The 26719-nt window shown below is 43.1% G+C and overlaps 1 protein-coding gene across 14 annotated transcripts in view; it reads right to left on the bottom strand.

The window, feature by feature from the left end:
• RABGAP1L (RAB GTPase activating protein 1 like) overlaps positions 1–26719 on the bottom strand; it is a 567720-nt gene that overhangs the window by 532722 nt on the left and 8279 nt on the right. For 2 of the 14 annotated variants that reach the window (XM_050963018.1, XM_050963015.1), the window contains exon 2: positions 23923–24046. The exons of the other annotated variants lie outside the window; for them this stretch is intronic. The gene's annotated coding sequence lies outside the window, so the exon portion shown is untranslated. The remainder of the gene's footprint in view (positions 1–23922; positions 24047–26719) is intronic. 14 annotated transcript variants of the gene reach the window in all.

Genomic DNA, 26719 nt, shown 5'->3' with positions numbered 1-26719 from the left:
GCATATTAAAATGTTTAACACTGATACTAAAAAACAAGCCAAATGGAGTATTTCAGAAACATATATTACTGTACTTTGGTAGAACTAGGTCACATCCTAAATCTACAGTCCCATTTATTCCTTGAGATTTTTGGTTGTGTTGCACCTTCATATGCAAGGTATCTCAAAATCCAATTTACAATACAAGACACAATTACTATTAAAGAAGTGGCATGAAAGTTTACCAGCCCCAGGACCAAATTTATTTGGTCACTCTGCAGTAAAGAAATATTTTACTCCATATCAGAAAAGTTACTTACCCTGAAAGAGGAGAATTTTTCAAAGCTATGGGCATGGCTACACTTGCAGATGTAGAGCACAGTAGGGAAACCGCTGTAGTCTGTCCACACTGACAGCTGACAGCGCACTGGCATGGCCACATTAGCACCTCTTGCAACGACCAAAGAGAGCAGTGCATTGTGGTAGCTATCCCAGCATGCAAGTGGCTGCAACGTGCTTTTCAATACGGGGAGAGGGGTGGAATGTGACAGGGAGTGTGTTGTGTGTATGTGAGGGAAGAGAGATTGGGTTTTTGGGGGACAGAGCATGTCAGCATGCTATATTGTAAGTCCAGACAGCAGCAGCCCTCCCTCTTCTACACCCACCCCCCCAGCCTCTCTTTCTCTCTCTCACACACACACACAAAGCATTCCTCAGTAATGGTTGCTTTGTCTCGGAGCAGATAAGCATGCGGGCTGTCAAATGGAACTTTCAAAAGGTATATCCAAAACAATGACAAGAGTGGCTACTTGACTTAAGGGGATTATGGGTAGTTTCCGGAGGCTGATCAGAGCACCGTAATGCAACACCTTGTTACACTGATGCTGGGCTGCTCCAGCGAGGGTGGATCAAACATTATTCTACTCACCGAGGTGGAGTAACAGAAGCGCTCTACCCGTGGAGTCAGAGCGCTCTGCGTGCCTTACCAGTGTGGACGGGTAGTGAAGTAGTGCGCCTGGGGCTCCTTTAATGCACTGTAACTGCCAAGAGTAGCCAAGCCCTACATGTCGTCAGGATGGATATTTTTGATAAAATGCTTTAATTACGATACATTATAGCTCAAAGATATCATCCCTATTCCATGATGAGATAAATTCTAATTATATAGTATAAGACAATATATCCATGTATTGTTTAAGTTTTGTAAATGAGTTCTAACAGTTCATGGATTAGGGACCCAATCTTATGGGGTTCCAGGAGCTTCTGTATAGATTATTTAGGTTAATCTTTCTATCTACCCAATGGGACTCAGTGCTCAGTCTAGAGCATACCATCAGAGATGCTTAGTTTTGCAGTTCTCAAACTGTGGACATGTGTCTACAGAGGTAACATGCTTGTCAACAGCAAAAATGTTTTAAATCAATAAATAAACAAATAGAGAGGTGAGAAATAACTGCCATCAAGCCTATTGTCCCTCTGCAAATTTGTGTACACAGAGTCAATCCCTTACCTCTCTCTAAAAGTGCAAAGTTTCAAAAAGCTCAATCAATAGAAGATTGTTGGAGGCAGAACAGATCTAGACAAGGAGAAGAAAAGTCTGGAGAAGGGAGGGACAGGCAGCAGAAATAAAAGCTCAACTGTTTGAGCAGCATATTCCAGAAGTCTTCAGGTCTTTGTGAGTCTACACTAGAAGGGAAAACTATAATGGCAGCAGGCCATAGAAGAGACCCAGTTTGGGAATATTTTAATGAAGTTCCTCTACCTGTGGGTAAGACAGGCACGTGTGCATAATGCAAACAGTGCAGAAAAGAAATGCAAGGCCTGGTTGCCTCAATGAAACAACATCATGAGATGTGTTCCTTCTCAAGAGGAAGCTGCTTTGAAGATTATAAAAGGAACATCTCTGAACATGCAGGATCTTCAGATTGGTAAAAGTTGGTAAACTTTTTATTTCATAGTTCTTTAAGGACTGTCTTCCTTAGATGCAGTTGTGATAAAATATAAATAGCTGAAATAGGCAGATCTTCCTTTTGCTGGATAAAGTGTATGAAAGAGAAATTGAGCAGTGTGCAAAAGGTCTAGAGGGTAACATCGTTAACCTGAGTCTTGATGGGTGGAGCTATGTCCACAATGATCCTGTTGTATGTGCTTGTGTGACAACAGAAGAAGGTTTCAGAGTGGTAGCCGTTTTAGAATGTCTTCCTTACAGAAACAATTGATACATCAGGAAATGCACACACAGTAGAATACTTACAAGTACATAAGAACATAAGAACAGCCGTACTGGGTCAGACCAAAGGTTCATCTAGCCCAGTATCTGTCTACCGACAGTGGCCAATGCCAGGTGCCCCAGAGGGACTGAACCTAACACGCAATGATCAAGTGATCACTCTCCTGCCATCCATCTCCATCCTCTGACAAACAGAGGCTAAGGACACCATTCCTTATCCATCCATTCTCTACCCCCTTCTTTAATGATTCCTAACATCCTACTTGCTTTTTTGACCGCCTCTGCACACTGCATGGACATCTTCAGAGAACTGTCCACAATGACTCCAAGATCTTTTTCCTGACTTGTTGTAGCTAAATTAGCCCCCATCATATTGTATGTATAGTTGGGGTTATTTTTTCCAAAGTGCATTACTTTACATTTATCCACATTAAATTTCATTTGACATTTTGTTGCCCAATCACTTAGTTGTGTGAGATCTTTTTGAAGTTCTTCACGTCTGCTTTGGTCTTATCTACCTTGAGTAGTTTAGTATCATCTGCAAACTTTGCCCCTCACTGTTTACCCCTTTCTCCAGATCATTTACGAATAAATTCAATAGGACTGACCCTTGGGGAACACCACTAGTTACCTCTCTCCATTCTGAGAATTTACCATTAATTCCTACCCTTTGTTCCCTGTCTTTTAACCAGTTCTCAATCCATGAAAGGACCTTCCCTTTTATGCTCTGATAACTTAATTTATATAAGAGCCTTTGGTGAGGGACCTTGTCAAAGGCTTTCTGGAAATCTAAGTACACTATATCCACTGGATCCCCCTTGTCCACATGTTTGTTGACCCCTTCAAAGAACTCTAATAGATTAGTAAGACATGATTTCCCTTTACAGAACCATGTTGACTATTGCTCAACAGTTTGTTTTTCTATGTGTCTGACAATTTTATTCTTAACTCTTGTTTCGACTAATTTGCTCGGTACTGACATTAGACTTACTGGTCTGTAATTGCCGGGATCACCTCTAGAGCCCTTTTTAAATATTGGTGTTAGATACCCAATGACTGGAAGTTAGGTAACCGAAGCCGATTTAAAGGACAGGTTACAAACCTTAGTTAATAGTTCCGCAACTTCACATTTGAGTTCTTTCAGAACTCTTGGGTGAATGCCATCTGGTCCCGGTGACTTGTTACTATTAAATTGATCAATTAATTCCAAAACCTCCTCTAGTGACACTTCAATCTGTGACAGTTCCTCAGATTTGTCACCTACAAAAACCAGCTCAGGTTTGGGAATCTCCCTAACATTCTCAGCCGTGAAGACTGAAGCAAAGAATCCATTTAGTTTCTCCACAATGACTATATCATCTTTAAGCGCTCCTTTTGTATCTCGATCATCAAGGGGCCCCCACTGGTTGCTTAGCAGGCTTCCTGCTTCTGATGTACTTAAACATTTTATTACCTTTGGAGTTTCTGGCTAGCCGTTCTTCAAACTCCTCTTTGGCTTTTCTTATTATATTCTTGCACTTAAGTTGGCAGTGTTTATGCTCCTTTCTATTTGACTTCCACTTTTTAAAGTCAGTCTTTTTATCGCTCACTGCTTCCTTTACATGGTGTTAAGCCATGGTGGCTCTTTTTCAGTTCTTTTACTGTGTTTCTTAATTTGGGGTATACATTGAAGTTGGGCCTCTTTTATGGTGTCTTTAAAAAGAGCCCATGCAGCTTGCAGGGATTTCACTTTAGTTACCGTACCGTTTAACTTTTGTTTAACTAACCCCTTCATTTTTGCATAGTTCCCCCTTTTGAAATTAAATGCCACAGTGTTGGGTTGTTGAGATGTTCTTCCCACCACAGGGATGTTGCAGCAGTAAAAGCTATAAAACCGTGAAAAAAAAATTCAAATGTCTAGTAGGCAGCTTGGTCACAGACAATGCTACAAATGTATCCAAGATGAGAAGAAATTATATAGAAGAGATTCCCAAGCTAACAACATATGGTTGCACCTCCTAGCCAAAGACTTCAGTGTTCCAGAAATAAAGGCTAATGTTGTTGAAATTGCAAAATACTCCTGTAACAACCACTTTGCAGCAGCAGCTGCTCTGAAAAAAAGTGGGAGGAACCAAGCTAACTCTCCCACAAGACATGCAATGGAACTCAATAGTGGACTGTTCTGAGCACTATATCAAGAACTGGTCTAATCTGATGACTGAACAAAATTGTGAAAAAATAAATGGCACTGTCACAGCCAAAGTTCTCAACATTGGGTTTAAGAGAAATGTTGAACACATGCTGAGTACTCCTAAGCCTATTTCTGTAGCTTTTTTCTTTTTCCAGATTATGAACAAACAGGAAAATGAAGGTGAAGATGACTGAGTTACATGCAGAAGCCAATATTTTAAGTTTCTCACGTTGACCTGGCTGACAGAGTCAATTTAATTTTTGTTTTTTGTAAAAATATATTTCATTTAACTATTTTAATTAAAAACAATTTTAACAAAAACAAACCTGATTTTAGAAAACTTGAATGTTTAACTAAACTTGAAAATTTATATTCTTGCTTTGTTAAAATATTGTTTGCTGTTGAAGAAAAAAATCCAGAATACATAACATTGTTTTAATTAAATAAAACAATTTAAATGTCTGTCTGGTGATGTTCTCCTCCTAATACAGCATGGCAAGATAATCTTCCAAATATTAATGATTAACCTGTTGAACTGGAGTTAATTCACCTCCCAATGACTTCATAAAGATTTGCTTTGGTTACCTTTGGTAAATGAAATAACCAAACAATCATTCATTTTCTGATATAGTTCTCAAACTAATCTGAAAAGTTTTCAAAATAAATCACTTTAAAAAGGTATAGTGTGCATTGTTTGGTTCTGTGATTGTTTCTGTCTGCTGTATAATTAATTTTGTTGGGTGTAAACCAATGAAGGTGGTGCGATATAACTGGTTAGATAATCATGTTACAATATGTTAGTACTGGTTAGTTAAATTCCAGTAAAATGATTGGTTAATATATAGCTAAGCAGAACTCAAGTTTTACTATATAATCTGCAGTCAATTAGGAAGTAAGGGGGGAAATGGGAACAGGGATGCAGGCAAGGCTCTGTGGGGTCAGAGCTGGGAAGGGGGACACTAAGGAAGGAAACTAGAATCGTTTGATGGAAGTTCACCCCAACAAACATTGAATTGTTTGCACCTTTGGACTTCGGGTATTGTTCATGCGAGAAGGACCAGGGAAGTGAGTGGGTGAAGGAATAAGCCCCCTAACAACCCTCAGATACTCATTTTGTCCTAGGTTGGTGCAGATACCTACAGTTACCTTAACTGAAGGGTGAGTTCACACCTACCAGTCTCAATGAGGTTTTAACTCCACCCACAACAATGTTGCACCCAGCTCACAAAACTCCCACTGAAACTGTATAAACTGTATTTGCAGCAAGCCCCAGGCAAGGCTAGACCAGGCTGAAAGCTAACAGCAGCAGTAAGACCCTATAGAAGAAAAAAAATCTGAGGTACTGCAATGTATTTGCTCATAACATAACTGGCAGCCAGATACAGCTGTCAGTTGTGTAATACATTTACATAATCTTACTTAAAAGATTCTTGTGAACTTCAATGACCCAAGCAACCTGAATGTGTATATCTCCCCCCCCCAAAATAAACAAAACCAGCATTTGGTTATTGTGGTGAGTTAATCAGCAGAATACCTGGAATTTTAACTGTTGCAGCTTATATTTGCCAGTTATGAGGTGCATCTCACTTTCTCTCTCCCACACAAGATGACTATTCACACTCATTTTTCCATATTAAAAATTGAAAAATCCACTTGCCCATTAAAAGGAAGCAGCTCTCCAGGGCAAGAGTCATCATCTTGTGACTCTAAGTTTATATATAACCATTATGCAAAGATAACCTTCCAAACATGAACACAACATAGAGGTCTCTTCAACACATTTTATAATGTATTAGTTTTTTTATACTGTGTGCTTATAATATAAACATACGCTTACATATAAAACAGTACATTAAATATTTACCACACAAGCCTCCCCATATGAATTCTTATACTCCTATTAAGATGAGGAAGTTACACGTAATAATAAAACTTTCTTCCACTCTAAGGAAAAAGAAAGGTCATGCTCTGTGTTGCACACTGTAACAAATATGCACAAATCACTCATCTGAACATTTAAAATTCATTATCTTTTAGTCTCTGCTTTTTTCAGTTATAGTCTCCCTGAATACTGTACTACTGAATCTGATAACTTTACCTATTAATATCTTTCTTCAAATTGTTTCTACATACAGATTTAGTTGCTTTATTCCTCTTCATCTACTAAATTTGTCATTTTGCAATGGAAAGATGACCTGCAAGGGGAGAAAAATTGGTCTTTTACCCTTTTTACTTCTCTATGATACACAAATCAGATTCAAAGGTTTTGTCCTCCAGCCCAAAGAAAAAAAAAGTCTGCTTGTTTTTCATCTCAGAATTTCAGGTCTTTTCTGGCCTGGAAGAGCTTGATGACCACCATAGAACTTAGTAAAATGACAACTATGAAGAATCAAGACAGAAAATAGGGCAAGAGAAAAGGTGGTGGCAGCAGCATCCCCAGGTATAAGGCCAGCATCCGAGAAAACATTCATGTGGGAGAAGCTGTGACAACACTGTAGCAAGGAGAGGAGTAAGCAGCAACAACCCGCATCTTGAGATGGATTTGTTACAGCAACAGAAAAAACCCTTTCAGTCGCTGTAGTAAAGCCTGGTCTACGTTGCACAGTTAGATTGACACAAGGCAGCTTACCTCAACCTAACTATGTAAGTGTCCACACTAAAATTTCACTCCTGCTTACGTAATTGCCCCACTACGCCGACTTAATTCAACCTCCATGAGAGGCATAGAGTCAACGTGGATGTAGTTACAGAGACAGTGTCAGTGTAGACAATGCATTGCATCAACTGTTACTGGTTTTCAGAAGCCATCCCATAATGCTCTGCACTGACCATACAGTCGGTACAAGCACTCCTGGTGCACACAGCCAACAAAACGAGCATAGTGTGGACAAGCAAAAGCAATTTAATTACTGCAGCAGCTGTATGCTGATGTAACACAAGTAAACATAATTTTGTAGAGTAGACATGCCTTAAGTGTCTACACTACAGTGGTGTAGCTGCACCACTACAGCTGTGCTGCTGTAGCGCCCCTAGAGTAAATCTGAAGGGAACCGGAAAAGTAGCTGAGAGATGTGAACTTCTCCCATTCATTTCAGTCAGGTTAACTGTCAACACAGGTTATGTCTATAAAATGAACTAATGGTGCTTTTCCCCTGCTCTCGCACACACTCATTGTTAGCTCTCATCAAGCTAAGACACATGCAGGCACAGCCGCAGAAGCAGTGGAGGCACAGTTGAGCCATGCCGAGTACGTCACTACCAGTTTCAGGTGGGTTTGTACTCAGAACGGCTCAGCCATGCCTCCATTGCCACTAGCTATGCTATCACGGCTATGCTGCTATTTATACTCATGCTAGCTCGATGATATGCTAGCATGAGTATGTGTACATGAGCAGGGAAATCACACCCCAACTCATAGTGTAGATGCACCCATAGTAAATGGTTATACTGTTGACCTAAGTGCACAAACAATATGGATAGTCATTTATGCATATTCATAAATCACATCTGGACGAGAAGAGAGTGGGGGCATGGCTTGGGAAAGTTTCACCCATTTATTTCAGATCCCAATCTGACCCATGGAGCCAAGGAACTAAAGTGAAGCCAGGAAAGGAATTCAAGTTTCACTAAGAGCCATGACCAAGATATACAGAATAGCTTAGAGGGGCATCCAAGCTCCTTCCAGGGGATAATCAAGCACAAAATGCCCACAGGTACATCTGAGCCCAAATGAAGAGGAGCGGAGCTCAGCCTTCAAGGTGCCTAGCAAAGCACTCAAGCCTCACCAACATGGAGCCAAGTCTGAGGAGTCCAATGGATCTTAGCAGAACAACACTGTATTCTGCACATCTGCACAGTCTACTGAGGCCTTGGCTACACTTGGAGGTCTGCAGCGCTGGGAGTTACAGCTGTTTTCGTACAGCTGTGTAGGGAAAGCGCTGGAGTGTGGCCACACTGACAGTTACCAGCGCTGCAGTGTGGCCACATTTGCAGTATTTGCAGCACTGTTGGGAGTGGTGCATTATGGGCAGCTATCCCACAGAGCACCTAATCCCATTTTGGCGCCGTGGGTTGTGGGAAGGGTACGGAAGGATGCGGGTCATTCTGCTTCCTGTCCCAAAGCCCCGTGATGCATCACTTTACATCCCATCAGTCCCTGTTTTTCCGTCCACGTTTGGCGCCATTGTGACTCTCCCAATGGTTTCTGTGCAGTGCGATTTCTGTGGGAAATGGAACCCGAACTGCTGAGGAGTATGCTGATGAGTCTCGCCAGCACATCACGTTTGGCAGTTGAGCTATTCCTTAAACTCCAAAGTGATGAAGGGTCCGACAATGATTGTGAGTTGCCTGACACGTATGACACGACATTGCTTGTGGCTTTCACGGAAATGCTCAGCACCGCGGAACGCCGCTTTTGGGCTCGGGAAACAAGCACTGAGTGATGGGATCACATCGTCATGGAAGTCTGGGATGATGAGCAGTGGCTGCAGAACTTGCGGATGAGAAAAGCCACTTTCATCGCTGTGTGCTGAGCTCGCCCCCACCCTGCGGCACAAAGACACGAGATTGAGAGCTGCCCTGCCAGTGGAGAAGAAGGTGGTTATTGCAGTCTGGAAGCTGGCAACTCCAGACAGCTACTGATTGGTCGGGAACCGGTTTGGAGTGGGAAAGTCGACCGTTGGAGTCGTTTTGATTCAAGTTTGTAGGGCCATTAATCGCATCCTGCTAAGAACCACCTTGACTCTGGGGAACGTGCAGGACATTGTGGATGGCTTTGCACAAATGGGTTTCCCTAACTGTGGAGGGGCGACAGATGGGACGCATATTCCTATTCTGGCACCACCCCACCTAGCATCCAAGTATGTTAATCGTAAGGGGTATTTCTCTATGGTTCTCCAGGCACTTGTGGATCACCTTGGGTGTTTCATTGACATTAACACAGGTTGGCCTGAAAAGGTGCATGATGTAAGCATCTTTCAGAACACTGGTCTGTTCAGGAAGCTGCAGGCAGGGACTTTTTTCCCAGACCGGAAGATCACAGTAGGGGACGTCGAAATGCCCATTATGATCCTTGGAGACCCCGCTTACCCGTTAATGCCTTGGCTCATGAAACCGTATACAGGGAAGCTTGACAGGAGCAAGGACCGGTTCACTACAGGCTGAGCCGGTGCCGAATGACTGTGGAGTGTGCTTTTGGCCGTTTAAAAGGGCGCTGGCGATCTCTGTATGGGAAGCTAGACTTGGGGGAAAGCAGCATCCCTGCTGTTATATCAGCGTGCTCTACTCTCCATAATATTTGTGAAGGGAAGGGTGAAACATTCAGTCAGGCATGGACCTCTGAGGTTCAACGCCTGGAGGCTGAATTTGCACAGCCAGAGAGCAGGGCTACTAGAGAGGCTCAGCACAGGGCTTCAAAGGTCAGGGATGCCTTGAGGGAGGAATTTGAGGCTGAAAACCAACAGTAATGTTTGGTGCCTTGCACGGGGGTGAATTGCAGTTGTTATAATGTTAGTAGGAATCTGTTTTTCCTAAGCTGACTTGCAGTGCCTGTTTCTTTCCTGGGCTAAGGTATCTTTGACTTTCTGCAATAATAAAGACTGTTTTCAAAGCCAAGAATTCATTTATTGAAAAGAAAATAACTTTATTGACAGACTCACAACATTTTGGGATCCTAAAAGGGCACGAGGGTATGGCAGGGAACTGTACAGTCACAGGTTTGACTATGTCCTGTCAGGAGTGCTGTGCAATGACTGCTGCACTTCAGGATGCCTATACTGCATGGTGATGAGAGTTGAGTACAGAGGGTAAGGGTCGTCATTCTCAGGGCTGGTTGGTGAACGTACAGGTGTTGGAGGCAGCTGGTGGAGGTAAGAACCTAGATGCTGGGGAAGGGGGTTTGGAGCTGACATTGGGGCACAAGGGAAAGAGCTTTGGGATGGGGGCGGGTGGAGCGGTAGTGCTCTGCCTGCATGGCTACGACCACCTGGATAGAGTCCGCTTGACGTGCCAGGATGCTTATCAGCTGCTTTGTGCTTTTCTTCCTGGCCGCTGCATTTCTCTGGCAGATCCTGCTTTCCCTTTCCCTCCAGCCCTGCAGTTTTTTATTCTCTCTGGCAGAGTGATCCATAACTGCTTGCAGCAGGTCGTCTTTGCTTTTTCGCAGCTTCTTCCGCAGGTTTGGAGTCTCTTAGCTGCTGTTAACACGGGCAGCTGAGAACTCAAGGTCGCTTGTGGAAAGGAAAAAAAGGCAACAGTTAACAGAGGCAGCATTGTTTATCTCTCAGACCGTTATTCCCGCACAGTGAAAAAGTTTACAGTCTTCACTTTAGCATAATTTTCCCATACCAAAGAGAGCGCACATAACCCACAGGAGCCCCGAAATGGTGAGTAAGGGGGACTGATTGCTTCAGGGCTGTGCTGGGTTTTCTGTGCATTGGGGAAAGCAAACAGCTGCAGGGGGCACCTACACTGAACACTCTCCCAACATTTTCCACAGGAGTTAATCCTGGAAGATCTCTCGCTGCTGCAGGTCACCTCGGAAGAGCAGGAGGGTCTTCTGCAGCAATGCGGATTCCGCCCTGGCCCCTATGCAGCTTGCCTGTGCACAGCAATGGTCCCCCACCCCTCGCGGCACAGTGGCACAGCCTGACTGGGACAAGGACCACAGTGGCTCTCCCTATAAACTAGCGCAAGCGCATTGCCCACGCTCTGGCTGAAACTTTTGAAGAGATTACCGAGGGCGATTACCGCAACGTGATAGACCACATCAATGGGCTACTCCACATCTAGGCATGCATGCATGCAGCCCTAACCCTCCCTCCTCTCCCAAAACATTTCCATCCTGAAAATAAAAGCCGCTTACCAGGAACCCGCTCCTCTGCTTCTCCTTCACCAAGTACCGGCTGCTGCGACTGGCTACCTTCCTCCTGGCTGCATGCCTCCTGGGACTCCAGGGTGTCTCCCCCCACCCCAGTACCCTCACTCTCGGTTTCTTCCTCCCTCCACCTGCCCCCCCGCTCTGAAGTGTCCATCGTGGTCCTCGGATTGGCAGAGGGGTCACTCCCAAGTATCACGTCCATCTCTTTGTAAAAATGGCAGGTCATGGGGGCAGCACCAGAGCGGCAGTTTCCCTCACGGGAACAGGCACTCGCAGCTCCTTCATTTTAATCCTGAACTGCACCGCATCCCGGTCACGGCCCCTTTTCAGCATGGCTCTTGATATCTGCCCATAGGTATCGTAATTCTTACGGCTGGAGCGCAGCTGTGACTGCACAGCTTCCTCCCCCCAAACACTGATGAGGTCCAGCAACTCACCATTGCTCCATGCTGGGGCTCGTCTGGCGCATGGAGGCATGGTCACCTGGAAAGATTCACTGATTGCACTCCACACCTGGCTGAGCAAACAGGAAGGGGATTTTTAAAATTCCTGGGGCACTTAAAGGGCAGGTCACCTGAGGCCAGGACAATAGAGTTTGAACTGATGAGCAGAGTGGCTTAGCAGGCATTCTGGGATACCTCTGAATACCTCTGAAGGCCAATAACAGCACTTTTGGTGGCCACACTGGCGGAGCAGCGCTGAAGTTGTTATTCCCCAGGCAGAGGTACAGTACATGCAGCGCTGTAGCCAGGGAGATACAGCGCTGTATGTGCCTTGCAAGTGTGGACGGTGAGTAAGTTGCAGCGCTGTAAAGCCACCACCAGCGCTGCAACTCTCCAGTGTAGCCAAGGCCTGAGAATGGAGTATCCTCAAGTAATCAAAACCTGGTTTGTTAGTGAAATATAGAAGAATGCCACTCCTTTCCCCCATCCCTCTCAGTATGATGCCAGGCATCAACATAATAAGGACAAGGGCAGACAAGCTGAGGGCATAGAGGACCTCGAAGGCTAGGGCAAGAATTTTACATTTTACATAGTGCAGGAGAATAAGTGAAGGGATTCAAAGAGGGGAATGAAGTGGTCACAGCAATAGGCCAGGGAACCCAAGAAAAAAAAACTTTAAATGTAAAGGGAATTTCCAACCTAATTGCCTTTCTGGATTTGGCAAGACCTCCTTCAATACATTAACTACTTTTTCTTTTTCTTTTTTTTTTGGGGGGGGAGGGAGCACACACACACACACAGAACTCTTACCTGCATCAATCTCCAAGAAAGAGATAAGCAGCAGTACTGATCGTAAGAATTAAAAATTATTGAATTTTCTAGCACTTGTCCTTAGAGGCTTCTCTTTCCATTGAAGTGGTGAACCATTTCTTTATCTCCAAGAAGGATTCAAGTAAGTGGTTCTCTGTTTACTGGAAGTTCTATATTAGTAACACAAACTATCATTTAAAGTGTTGACAGCTGGGATCAGCTAAGGTTAAGGGAAGAATATATCTTTATCCTATATCTGTGTAGCATGCATAAACCAGTACAGCTTCTATCTGTAAAGGCAGTAATATCCTATCAGTACAGAAACTATTAAAAGTTAACATATACCAGGGAAGCCAAGAGGTACATGGCATTGAAACAGAAGTAGTTAAGGTAAGCATGCTGGATGAAGCCTAAACAAAAATCACAAAGGAGAAACAACCAAAGCAAGCTGAGGGGTGTAAACAAGCAAAACCAAAGGACAAGCTTCTTACTAATCATCTTTAGACATCTTAAAATGCTAATTCTAGACCAAAATTCAGGCTCTTAATTGGGCAAGACCACTTTTCCTTTTCTCCCCAACAAGAAAAAAAACCCTACAGTGTCACCACATTTTTAACTCATATCCAGGCCTTTGATATGTTACCCAAAAGGGTCCCAAACAAGGCATGAAGCTAAGATATTGATCTTGTTTTTTCAAATAGATTTTCCTGATTCTCTGACAGAAATGAAAGTAAAAAGTTGGACTAAACAGAATGCTTCTGTTTTCTATATGTTATAAATATGCTACATATTCCATCACTGAATTAACAAAAAAAGATGTACAGCCAACAGTTTGGACCTAGATGTGCTAGCCTGGTACTTGGGAGACCTGGATTCAATTCCCTGATCCACTAGACTTCCTGTGTGATCTTGTTTAGATTTGTAGCTTTCTGACTTCATATTTATTTTCAAATTAATTCTAAACCTGCCAAGAGAAAGGCTAAGGACTTTTTGTAGAGGGAGAGAAAAGAAGTTTCAACCTCAGACCACCAGCTAGCATCTTGTTCTCAGCCTCCTTTACATGCAGAGAGCATGATGCAAGAAAAGGAACAAACCTAGCATGACCCTCAGCCTACTTAAAGTTTGCAGGGCTGGCAATTATTTCTTTTTAAACACATTAGATATAGAAATTATAGACAAAAAATATGGATCCTGGGGTCCATTGCTGGCAAAGCCATTTTTGTACAGTCATATTTCAGAGAAAAATCACATTTTACCACAGTACAGGGATAAAAAAAAACTTGCTTTCTTGATTATTGCTTATGCTGCAGATAAGCAAGCTAATTTTACTCTAAATCCTTTGAAATCCAGTAGCAAGGGAAGGGTGAGGTTACATCTTTTTCAAGATGAACAGCTATTTTTGTATGTGCAAATAGAATCCAAGTTACACATTTATGATTCTCCACTGTGTAGGCTACAGTTTATAAGTTTCTTTTCTGCTTAATTATATTTATTCAGCTAGCAACACACTGAAATGTTATTGCCTTTCAACCACAGTGTTTTTAAATATTTCCAATCTTTGAAATTAAAACCAAAGCAACACTAGTGACAAACTATCTACTACAGAAGTTTTTATCAGGTGTTACTGAGACACTGGGGAAGTTTTAAGACAAATTAGGCACCTAATTCCCATCAAAAAGTCAATCCTTAAATAAGGTTTTTTCTTCTACAAATCAAAACCCCAAAAGAAAGGCTAAAATGCTTACTTAACTGCTGAATTATCCAAGTGTAGAGATGTTTGAGATATGCATCCTTCCTATAAAAAAATTGGCATGATGTCCCTAAAACACACAGAATTGACATACTTTACGTAAGACGAATCTTATCATGCTTGAATTACAATTGTAGCCTGTTAGCCCAGCTCAACAGCATGAAGTGTCTAGAAGCTAAGAAACATTCATCATCTGTAAGATGGGACAAAATGTGGTCACTCAAAACAACGTTAGCTATGTAAATTATTTCTGCCTCCAATTAGACTCAAATGGTTACCTAACAGCTTCAAAGACTACAAATCAACAAGAGACTCAGATGCAATGCAACTTTCAATCTACTCAAGAACCCAATAATATTTGGGTGGGATCCTTTTATTTAAAACCTATTTAACCCTCTCAGGACTCCCAGGGCAGCTCCCATGCCTCTTAGGAAGTTAACATTTCACTTGTTTTTTTCATAAGGTTACCCATCACCATGGCATCTGAGCATCAAGAAAAGTAAAGACCTGTTTATCAACCTAACCTTAAAAAGTCCATAAGGCTCAATATTCTATTTTTACTTAATGTAGCAGCATCCCTTCTGGGCCTTCCAGATACATGTGATCATGACAACATTGTTCCATGTACTTCAGTGACTCCCATTTGATTACAGGTCTAATTAAAGATTCTAATAAAAGGCTCTTACCAGTCTAAGGCTAATTTGTCACAGACATATCCTCCTCTTACACCTATCAAGATCCATGAAAGAAAGTTTTCAGCTGTAGCAGGCAGGTTGTCCTTGGCAGAGAACTTTAGATATCAGACCCTCCCCAGAGGAAAGAGAAAATAGATTGAGTCCAAACTTAATGACACTAAGACAAATTGCCACAGCTTCCACCCCTCACCAAAAGGAAGATGGAAAGAGGAGATATCTCCCCTCCACAGTACCAGAAGTTTCAAATGCCCGTTAGGTGTCAAAAAACTGCCTCCAATCCCCAAACTAGTTATTAAAACCTCAAGCTTCCATCTTGACAACTTCGACAATGCAGTTACACATTGCAATACAAAAATCCACTCCAGATTGACGTTTGATAGAGGAAGGACTAAAAACAATTTATAGGCCATTAATACAAGGGATAAAGTGCATCTGAAACTGCTCTGTGATAAACAGGGGAGGACTGGGAATGAGGGGTGTAATGCACGTAGAGTGAAGTTTTGATATGTAATTCAAGGGTCACTACTGCACAGGGTACACAGCACCTTGAATATAAAATTATAGCTTATAGAGTCTAGTAGGAAGTACTGAGAAGGGACTTCAATTTTGTCTCTAAGAAATCTAATGAGTCACATTTCTTCAAACAATCAAGTTATAACCTCATTATAAACTGCACCAGCCCCATCCTACTCAACAATGGCACTGGACGCATGTGACTTTGGGCAAGTCACTTCAACTCTGTGCCCCAGGTACCCTATGCAAAATGAGGATAATGCTTAGACTCTTTGTAAAAGTGCTTTGAGACACAAGTATTTTAGATTCAGCCTCCAGCTTAACTCCAGCTATGATTGACTACTAGCTAACAAAAAAAGAAAGAAAAAAAAAGTTACTTGCTCTGTAACTGTTATCCTTTGAGATGTGGGTGCAGGCGTGTGTTCAAGCCAAGCATGCTGGTGTTGGAGATTTTTCCCTTCGCAGTGCCCGCCAGGAAAATGCATATGCTCTGTCTTCTAGTATCCCATCTTGAGGCTACATAAGGGCCATGCCCCGACACCTCTCAGTTCCTTTGCGCTGGAGACACTGGCATAAGACTCCGATGGAGAGGGGATGGAGAACAAGTCATGGAACAAACACCTGCACCCACATTTCAAAGAACAACAGGTAAGTAACTTTTTTCTTCTTCAAATGGTTGCAGACACGTATTCTATTGCGAAGCAGTACAGTTTGGAGAAGGGATTGCAATTTACCTGAACAATATTTGCAGCAGCCAAAGTTTGCATCGGACCTAAAAGGCCGTTGTGACTGCGTAGTGCCAGAAAAATGTATGTACTGAGGACCAAGTAGCAGTCCCACAAATGTTTAGTATGAGAACATCCTGAGGAAAGTCACTAGTTGGGCCCTCAACAAATGAGCTGAGAGCATCTACAGAGGAGGAATACAGGCTACACCACACACTCAACTGATGCAGAAAGCAATCCAGTGAAATACTGTTTGAATCAATGCCACCTGAACCCTCTTGTGATCCACCCAAGAAACAAAAAGACAAGACGACTGTCTAAAGGGCTTTAACCTGCCAAGATAAAAAACCAGCGCTCTCAATGTTTACGGTAGAGACATTCCTCCTCTCTGACAGAAAGTGGCTTCAGGAACAAGACTGGAAGATATATCACATGATTTAAATGAAATACTGACAAGACTTTAGTTGAGAACTCTGTCTTTAAAAACATTAAGAAGGGCCCACCAACAATGGGTGAGCTCAGAGATTCCTCTAGCCGAAGTTATAGCTATAAGAAAGAATCTTCTGGCTTAGGTAAGGCCAAACACAAGTGATCATTGGTTTGAAGGGTGGACCCATGAGGGCTGCTAAAACTGTGTCAAGGTCCCAAAGAGGTACTGAGTCCTGGATTGGAGGAAAAAGGCAGGTTACTCCTTTAAGAAAGCTAACCACTATTGGTTTGGCATAAACCAATCAAGACTGTTTTGGATCATCACCAAGTGTGCCCTCAGCAAAATTAGAGGCACGTCCAAAGATTTCAAAATGTAAGAGATACTCTAGTACATCTTGGATCTTTGTTTCCGAAGGCTGTACCTTGCAAAAACAGGCCCAGATGGAAAAAGGTTTATGCTTAGCCAGGTAAGTCGGTCTTGTTGATTGCTTTCTGCCACTGAGAAGGAATTCTTGACCCACTACACAACACTGTGATGAAGCAGAGCAATGGCCAGCGAGCACATCAGGGGTTAAAGAGAGCTTCTAGGCCCAGCCAGCACTGCCCCTTTATACCTGAAGCCAATGCCAGCCTGGAAGAAGGAAAAAGGAAAGTGCCTGGCTCAGTTCAGAGCTGAATGGCAAAGAGACAGGAGACAGCCGTCTAACTGAGGGGAAGGATCACTAACCTGGACCATCAATGCAGTCATCTGAGAAGAAGCACTGACTCCCTAGCCAAAGAAGACTTTGGAGGAGACCTAGAAGACTCCAGCTCCAGAGGCAACTGAGTGGGCAAAGCCCAGGGACATTGTGCAGCTTGGTTTCCCCAACTTGCAGCCACTTGCCTGCAGGAGCCTGGGACCATGATGAGGTGCTGCTCAAAACCCATGGGAGGACCCTACGGAAGCAGACCGCTCACCTAAGCGGACTAGAGGAGTCATGCCCCAAACCAAATAGACTGATAGAATCATAGAATATAAGGGTTGGAAGGGACCTCAGGAGGTCATCTAGCCCAAACCCCTGCTCAAAGCAGGACCAATTCCCAACTAAATCATCCCAGCCAGGGCTTTGTCAAGCCTGACCTTAAAACCCTCTAAGGAAGGAGATTCCATCACCTCCCTAGGTAACTCATTCCAGTGCTTCACCACTCTCTGAGCGAAAAAGTTTTTCCTAATATCCAACCTAAACCTCCCCCACTGCAACTTGAGACCATTACTCCTTGTTCTGTCATCAGGTACCACTGAGAACAGTCTAGATCCATCCTCTTTGGAACCCCCTTTCAGGTAATTGAAAGCAGCTATTAAATCTCCCCTCATTCTTCTCTTCTGCAGACTAAACAATCCCAGTTCCCTCAGCCTCGCCTCATAAATCATGTGCTCCAGCCCCCTAATCATTTCTGTTGACCTCCACTGGACTCTTTCCAATTTTTCCACATCTTTCTTGTAGTGTAGGGCCCAAAACTGGACAAAGTACTCCAGATGAAGCCTCACCAACGTCGAATAGAGGGGAATCATCACATCCCTCGATCTGCTGGCAATGTCCCTACTTATACAGCCCAAAATGCCGTTAGCCTTCTTGGCAACAAGGGCACACTGTGGACTCATATCCAGCTTCTCGCCCACTGTAAACCCTAGGTCCTTTTATGCAGAACTGCTTCCTAGCCATTTGGTCCCTAGTCTGTAACAGTGAATGGGATTCTTCCATCCTAAGTGCAGGAATCTGCACTTGTCCTTGTTGAACCTTTTCAGGTTTCTTTTGGCCCAATCCTCTAATTTGTCTAGGTCCCTCTGTATCCTATCCCTACCCTCCAGCATATCTACCACTCCTCCCAGTTTAGTGTCATCTGCAAACTTGCTGATAGGAAGTAGCCCAGGGCAGTGAATTTAGACACCCTGCTAGGAGGGCTGCCTCTGTTCAGGGGCTGACACACACAGGACCTTGGGCTGGGACCTGGTGGAGAGGGAGAGCCTGAGTCCCCCTACCTTTCCACCTCCAGCCTTAAACACTGAGGCCCCGCAACCAAGCAAAGGATGAGGCGCCACATGCTCTAACTTCTAGACTGACTGGCCCTCCAGGTCATCCGTTACAATCGCATTTTCTCTTCTTGGTTTAGCCAGTCAGAAGCCAGGCTGAAAGGTGGAGGCTACCCATGCCCGGATGCTAAAGGAAATCCAGGAGAAGAGGCAGGGGTAAGGAGCAGGAACTGTAAGACTGAGGAGAACCAAAAACCAGTACTGCCTTGGCCATTCCAGAGCTAGAAGGAGCTATCTGGCACAATCTCACTTCAGCTAGTGAAGGATTTGCAGAAGAGGAATTGAGGCAATATATACGTTAGACCCAGTGTCCATTTCAATGTGAAGGTGTCAGAAAGGGAACATGGGCTGTGCCCTGCTCAAGAACAAACCTAGTGATATTTCTGGTTTGCTTTTGTTGCAAACAAGTGGATGGAAGGAATAGTCCCCCTCTGAAAAATGAATCTCACTCTTCTTGAGAAACCATTTGTGATTGAGTGAAAGCCTCCTGCTGAGGAAGTCAGCTAGCTGGTTCTGCACTTCACGTAAGTGTGCAGCCACAGGTGAAGCGTGTTCCACAATGCAAAACTCCCAAAAATTTACTGCCTCGACACAGCAGGATGCACCAGGTCCCTTCAACCACCACCTGTTCAGATAATACATCGCAGTAGCATTGTCAATGAGAATCTGCACCAAGAGTCCCTTGATATGAAGGAGAAAAGCCTGGCAAGCTTTGTGGATTGCTCAGAGCTCAAGGACATTTATATGAAGATTTGCCTCATGCTGTAACCAGAGGCCTTGAACCCAAGAACCCTCCATATGAGCGCCCCACCTTATTAAGATATGTCTACACTACAACTTATGTTGGCAGAAATGTTGCCACTCAGAGGAGTGAATAAACTATCCCCCTGAGCGACATAAGTGCCGATATGGATCGTGCTATGACACAGCTTTTGCTGCTCGTGGAGGTGGTTTTATTATGCCGATGGCAGTGTTCTCTCCCATCAGCATACAGCATCTTCACCAGAATTGATGCAGCTGTGCCGCTGCAGCACTGCACATGTAGATATGCCCTTAGAAATGAGTCTATTACAACTGTCAACTTCCGAGGCTTGGGGAGAACAGGGGAACCCTATCCACATATTGCCTGGGTTCATCCACCACTGTAACGAACCCGGCACAGTTGGTGTAGTCAGACAAACTTGTCGCAGTGGTGCCTCTGGGCGAACAGACTAATCTCATCCAATTTGAAGAGTGCAGAGACAGTCTGACATACTTGATTACTTCTATACATGAGGACATATGGCCAACCAACCTCAGATCAGTCCAAGCCACGATGGATAGGTGAGTCCTGAGAGAGAGGCACAGGTTGTGAATCACCTGAAATTTCTGCTGAGATAGAAATGCAGTTGAACTCATTGACTCGAGGAGGACCCCAATGAAGTTAATTCTCTGAGTAAAAATGAGTGATATTTTTTATTCAGGGTGAGTCCCCCATGACTGAAGAGGGGGAAGGTGAATTTGACATGACAATGAACTTGATTCTCAGATTAACCATTGAGGTAAAGGAAGATGTGAATATCCTTCTTCCTTAAGAATGCTGCCACCATTCCCACACATTTGTGAGAGAAAAAATGAAGGCGATGAGAGGCTAAAGGGGAGTACTATATACTGATACTGATGACCCCTTTCAACAAATTTGAGATATCTTCTGTAACCAGGAAGCACCACAATTGGAAATACACATCTCAAAGACTGAGGACAACAACCTAATCATTTTGATCCAGGGAAGGGAGGATCGATGCTAGAGATTCCATATGGTTATCCACATGCTTGATAAATTTGTTGAGAGCACAGAGGTTGAGTATGGATTGCAGTCCCCCTTTGGCTTTGGGGATTAAAAGATGGCAGGAGTAAAAACCCTGTCCCTAAAACAGTAGAGCTCCTCTGCAGCTCCCAGGGTAAGCAGTGATTAGATTTCTTCAAGGAAAAGAGTCTTGTGAGATTGGTCCCTGAAAAGGGAAACGGAGGAAGAGTGAAGAAATGGGGAAGTGAGCAGAATTAGATTGAATATCCCAGACTCACAGTATTTACCACCCACTTGTCTTAGGTTATTGTCTGCCAACTGCCGAGGAAAAGAGCTAGTCTGTTTCCAAAATGAGGATAAGGAATAGGAAGATTGCTGCTGGTTGTGTCGCGGCCCTCAAAGAAGTCAAATGGTTGCTTCTCTGTCATAGGAGACAGGGAACAAAGGTGGAGGCAGAAACAACTGGTTCAAACTGGAGTTAGACAATATCTTCTTTTGAGATCTGTCTTCTTCTGGAGGTGACCTGGTCCTTTGAGGGACAGAACGACAGCCTCTGCTGTTGTTGATACGGTTGAGGAGGTTTGTATTGGAACTCCATAGTGAATGGGGTACACACTCCCAGAGGACAGAGGATAGCACAGAAGTCTTTAGAAGAATGCAAGACTTCATCTATCTTATCACAGAATAGCAACTGTCCACCAAAAATTAAGTCCTCACCTCAGTAGTATGTTGAATGTCTAGTGCTATTCCAGAATTGTGTAATTATGATCCCCTTCTTATTGTAGAGGCCATAGCTTACAAAAGAAACCTGCAGCATCAAGTGCCAACTGGAGGGAAGTCTTTGCCACCAGCCTATCCTCAATGAGGAAGGCCTGGAACTCATCCCTTTCATCCTCCAGGAGCCTGTCAAAGAACTTAGCTATCCCCTCCCAACTGAGGAAATCATATTTTGCCAAGAACATTTGCTGGTTCACTATCTTCATCTGAAGCGAGGCGGTCAAATAAATTCTCTTTCCTAACAAATCATGATTCATGGTGCAAATTCAAGTTCTGGAATAAACTAGAACATGGGTGGCCAACCTGAACCTAAGAAGGAGCCAGAATTTACCAATGTACATTGCCAAAGAGCCACAGTAATACGTCAGCAGGCCCCCGTACATCAGTTTGCCACCCCCTGCCCAACCCCAGTGCCTCCTGCCCACTGGCTGTCCCTCCCATCAGCCCCTCCCATCCCCGCACCTCCTGATCAGCTGTTTTGTGGCATGCAGGAGGCTGGGGGGGGGGAGCGAGGGCATGGCAGTCTCAGGGGAGGTGACAGGAAGAGGTGGATTGGGAGCAGAGCCTATGGCAGATTCAGGGGTTGAGCACCCCCTAGCACATTGGAAAGTTGGCACCTGTAGCTCCAGCCCCGGAGTCGGTGCCTATACAAGGAGCTGCATATTACTTCTGAAGAGGCGCATGTGGCTCAGGAGCCACAGGCTGGCCACCCCTGAACTAGAAGGCACTATCACTGCCTGCCTTTACCTGTTCTGTGCATAAACAGAGGATTTTTCCCCCATAAGAAGAGCCCTTGGTCCATTTCGGTCAATTTCACGGTCATAGGATTTAAAAAATCCTAAAATGTATTGACTTCAGATATTTAAATCTGAAATTTCACAGTGTTGTAACTGTAGTGGTCTTGACCCAACTCTGAAGGCAGCAGTGCAGAAGTAAGGGTGGCATGGTATGGTATTGTTATCCTTACTTCTGCACTGCTGGTGGCAGGGTACTGCCTTCAGAGCTGGGCACATGGCCAGCAGCTGCCACTCTCCAGCAACCCAGCTCTGAAGGCAACACAGAAGTAAGGGTGGCAATACAACGACCCCCCTACAAAAACCTTGGGACCACCACCACCCCACACACAGAACTGTCTTTTGGATCAGGACTCCCATTTTGAGAAATGCTCGTCTCTCCTATGAAATCTATATAGTATAGAATAAAAGTACACAAAAGACCAGATTTTAGAGTCCATGACGTGTTTTTCATGGACATGAATTTGGTACGGCCTACAAATAAGCATTAAGTTCATTTTTAAAAGAAGGTAAGCATGGCCTTGCTACCAAGACAACAAAAGGCATGACAATAGCTAGTGTCATTCTGTTCAGGTGGTGTTCTACAATTCTACAATATTTGCAACAAAAGGATGCTGCAGAATCCAAACTTTCAAGTTAGAAAATTAGGTTTCTAAACATTATGGATGTTAAAGACTCGTCAACACACAAAAAGTTGCACTGCTTCAAAATCAGTTCAAATTCTGTAGTGTATCACAGTTCCAACTGCATGAAGGTGCCTTTATAAGAGACGGGGACTAAACTATCCCAGTAGAAAGCATCTTCACCACCCAGTATAACTGCATACATACCAATGTCATTGTACTGGTGCAATTTTTTCAGTCAAAGAATCTCACTACTAACCAAAATAATATTGAGGAGGGGGAAAGAACCACAATGTGTGTAAACCAGGCCAAGACAACCCTGAACATGCGAGCAGCATTTAAGCCAATACAATGCTGTTTTTCTGTGTATGCAAGCAGCTTGAAACAATAGTTCACACCTCTGAGAACTATGCCATTTATCTCAATGAGTTAAGAAGCCTTAAATGTAAAGATAACTTAAATGCTCAATAGGCTCATCCCACAATCCCAAAGTGTCTCCCATACCTCCCCAGATACCATACAACTCAACTGCCAAAATCTTTAGGTTTCATCCTTGGTGAATTCTACAATGCAGCGTGAATCATAAAAAAAACTTATGGCATGCTGAAAATGTAGCAGAAACAAATTTAATATAAAGATAAAGGGCTTACTTTACCAACTGTATTACTCAGTTTCAATATTTAATTCATTTAAGACCAGCTTGCTGCAGAGTACTTCAGACCTTGGTTATATTTATAGCATATCAAAGACAGGAGAGTGTGCACAGAAGACATAGGTATAATAAAGTTTCTACCTGAAATTGTTCCTTTTAGTTGTTACAAAAATAGTTATGCAATGATTCATATTTCCTATGGGTGGTTTCATCTGTATCTCAGTACAAGCTATGTCACTCATTTTACACACAAATTATTGCCTTATCATCCAAATTTGGTGTTTCACTGTTTCTTCCTTACATCATTAATTCCAAATGTTTGAACAGAGGTTAGAGAAAACCTGATTGATAGTATATTAATTTTTAAAAAAAAGCTCCCTTTCAATTTTCCACATTTTATAGATTCATAGATTTTAAGGCCTCAAGGGACCATTATGATCATCAAGTCTGATCTTGTGTATAATATCAGCCATACAATTTCACCCAGTAATTTTTGAATCAAGTCCATTACTCTGGTTTAACTAAAGCAGACATTTTATTACATAACTCATTCTAGGTCGGAGTCATATCTGCTTAATTTAGACATACTTATACCTACCAACAGGTTTGTCCACACTTAAGCAGCCTCCTTGTTTGTGGACCCATAGGAACATATATTTCACTTGGGAACAGTTACACTATTCCAAGGGGGTATTTCTCTCTTATTTCTGGTCACCATGTGCCTAAAAACATTATAGGGTCATTCAAGTCCAGACTTATCTCACATTTTTCCCAACCCATTTGCTCTAAAAGAGTATAACCCCTTGATGTCCTAATTTGTGGCAGAGCTCTTCTAAGGTGATCTGCAAAGGAAAAATAGTAAGTTTGTGACCTGTTTTGCTTTAGGACAGGGTGGGTAAACCTTTTGGCCTGAGGGTCACATCTGGGTATAGAAATTGTATGGCGGGCAGGCATTTCCCTAGACTCCCTCTATGGGGGGTGTACACTCCCCCAAATTTCCTCCCAAAAAAATCCATCCTGACTTTGTGAACTCGTTACATGCAATGTTGCCAATTTAGTGATTGTTTGGAAATCTGAATTGAAATTGAAACATTAATACACACTTTAAAAGCATATACAGTGTATGATAAAATACGTGTATCTGAAAAAGTAAAATAGATTTGAAAAGTATAAACATAGACTAACTTCTTTATACAGCTGTTGTTTTTATGACAACGTCCATGCATTCATTTCAGCAATATTGGCCAACCTAATAATTTCAAATTATGATTTGTAAGCAAAGTCTAAATGAGCTCTCCCTTACAGCTAGTGGTGAGCTGGGGGTTGGGGGAAGCCTTCAGGACCAGATTGTATTTACATTCACACTCAATCTACCTAGGTATCCAGCAAACAGAGCTGTGTTGGCGAAGTGATAGATTTTGGCTAGGGTTGGGTTACAAATCACTTGAATGCAGGGGTAACGAAATGTTATTCTTATTGTATGAATAAAGGGCAGCAGAACTGTACTTAGCCTGTGATGACTGAGGACATCGAGAGAGGGTGGGGACAGGTGTTTTGCTTGATAGTCTGCCTGAGTCGCAAGTACTATTTGACCTGCCCCTCTCCACTGTTTAAAGACAGAGCTGATTAGGCTCCATAGATAGTCTTTTGTTTTGTTAAATGACCAGTACAGCTGAAATCACTGATAATCAGGTCTAAGTGCTTAGACGTGCTGTGGGGCAGAGTTTCTACGGAAGACAGCCCAGCCTGCACTAGCAGCAAGGTTCCCCCACTCAGAGCTCAGCTGAAATCACTGAACACTGGGTGGAACCTCAAGAGACCAACTTGCAGAGGTAACAGTGCCAGGTGGCAGCAGAAGGTGACAGCGCAGAGCCGTTGGCAACAGAGCGATGGAGTGAACGTTGGCACAACAAACAACAGTGGTCAGAGCGAACAATGAGCAGCTGGAGGAACGAGCAAGATGCCTTCTTGCCCCCCACCTGTGAGGTGAACTCACGTGAAAGCACCTCTGAACTCCAAGTCTCCACTGACCAAGGACAACACCAGTGAGTGGGGTGTTGTGGAGGGAAAAGTGAGGGGCACGTTAAACAAACTTTTTTTATTGGACAATATTTTAGTGACTTTGCTCCAGAATGCTAGATCTGTGACTGGCAATGGAAACTTTTTTAAATAGGTTTCCTAGTAGGCTAAGATTTTTAAAATGCATTATTTGCCAAGGCTGTTATCTCATATTGTTGCTATCTCAAGAGGTCATGATGTTGGGGAGTTTCTGTACTAAACCTTTTTATTATTATAATTAATTTTTATGTAAGAAAGGCCATACTGGGTCAGACCAATGGTCCACATAGCCCAGTATCCTGTCTTCCAACAGTGGTCAAGGCCAGATGCTTCAGAGGGAATTAACAGAATAAGTAATCATCAAGTGATCCATCCTCTGTTACTCATTCCCAGCTTCTGGCAAACAGGCTAGGAACACTCGGAGCATGGTGTTGCATCCCTCTCCATCCTGGCGAAAAGCCACTGATGGACCTATTATCCAGGAATTAATCTAGTTATTTTTTTTAATCCTGTTATAGTTTTGGTCTTCACAGCATCCCCTGACAAAGAGTTACATGGGTTAACTTTATGTTGTGTGAAGAGGTACTTCCTTTTGTGTTTTTTTTTTAAACCTGCTGCCTATTAATTTCATTGGGTGACTGCTAGTTCTTGTGTTATCGGAAGGATTAAATAACATTCCTTATTCACTTTCTTCACACCAGTCAAGACTTTATAGACCTCTACCATATCCACCCTTAGTCGTCTCTTTTCTAAGCTAAAACATCCCAGTCATTTTAATCTCTCCTCCTGCTTCAGACCCCTAATCATTTTAGTTGCCCATCTCTGTACCTTTACTAATTCCAATATATCATTTTTGGGATAGGGTGACCAGATCTGCACACAGTATTCAAGGTGTGTGCATGCCATGGATTTATATAGAGGCAGTATGATATTTTCTGTATTATCTATTCCTTTCTTAATGGATTCCCAACAGGGTTTGCTTCTTTGACTGCCGCTGCACATTGAGTGCATATTTTCAGAGAACCATCCACAATGACTCCAACATCTCTTTCTTGAGTGTTAACAGATAATTTAGACCCCATCATTTTGTATGTATAGTTGAGATAATATTTTCCAATGTCCATTACTTTGCATTTATCAACATTGAATTTCATCTGCCATTTTGCTGCCCACTCACCCAGTTTTGTGAGATCCCCTTGTAACTCTTCGCAGTCTACTTTGGACTTAGCTATCTTGAATAGTTTTGTATCATCTGCAAATTTTGCCACCTCACTGTTTACCCATTTTTCCAGATCATTTATCAGTATGTTGAACAGTAATAGTCCCAGTACCAACCT

The sequence above is a fragment of the Gopherus flavomarginatus genome, chromosome 7 (genome assembly GCF_025201925.1).
Source record: "Gopherus flavomarginatus isolate rGopFla2 chromosome 7, rGopFla2.mat.asm, whole genome shotgun sequence".
NCBI lineage: Eukaryota > Metazoa > Chordata > Testudines > Testudinidae > Gopherus > Gopherus flavomarginatus.
This window is presented reverse-complemented; position numbering and strand designations above follow the sequence as displayed.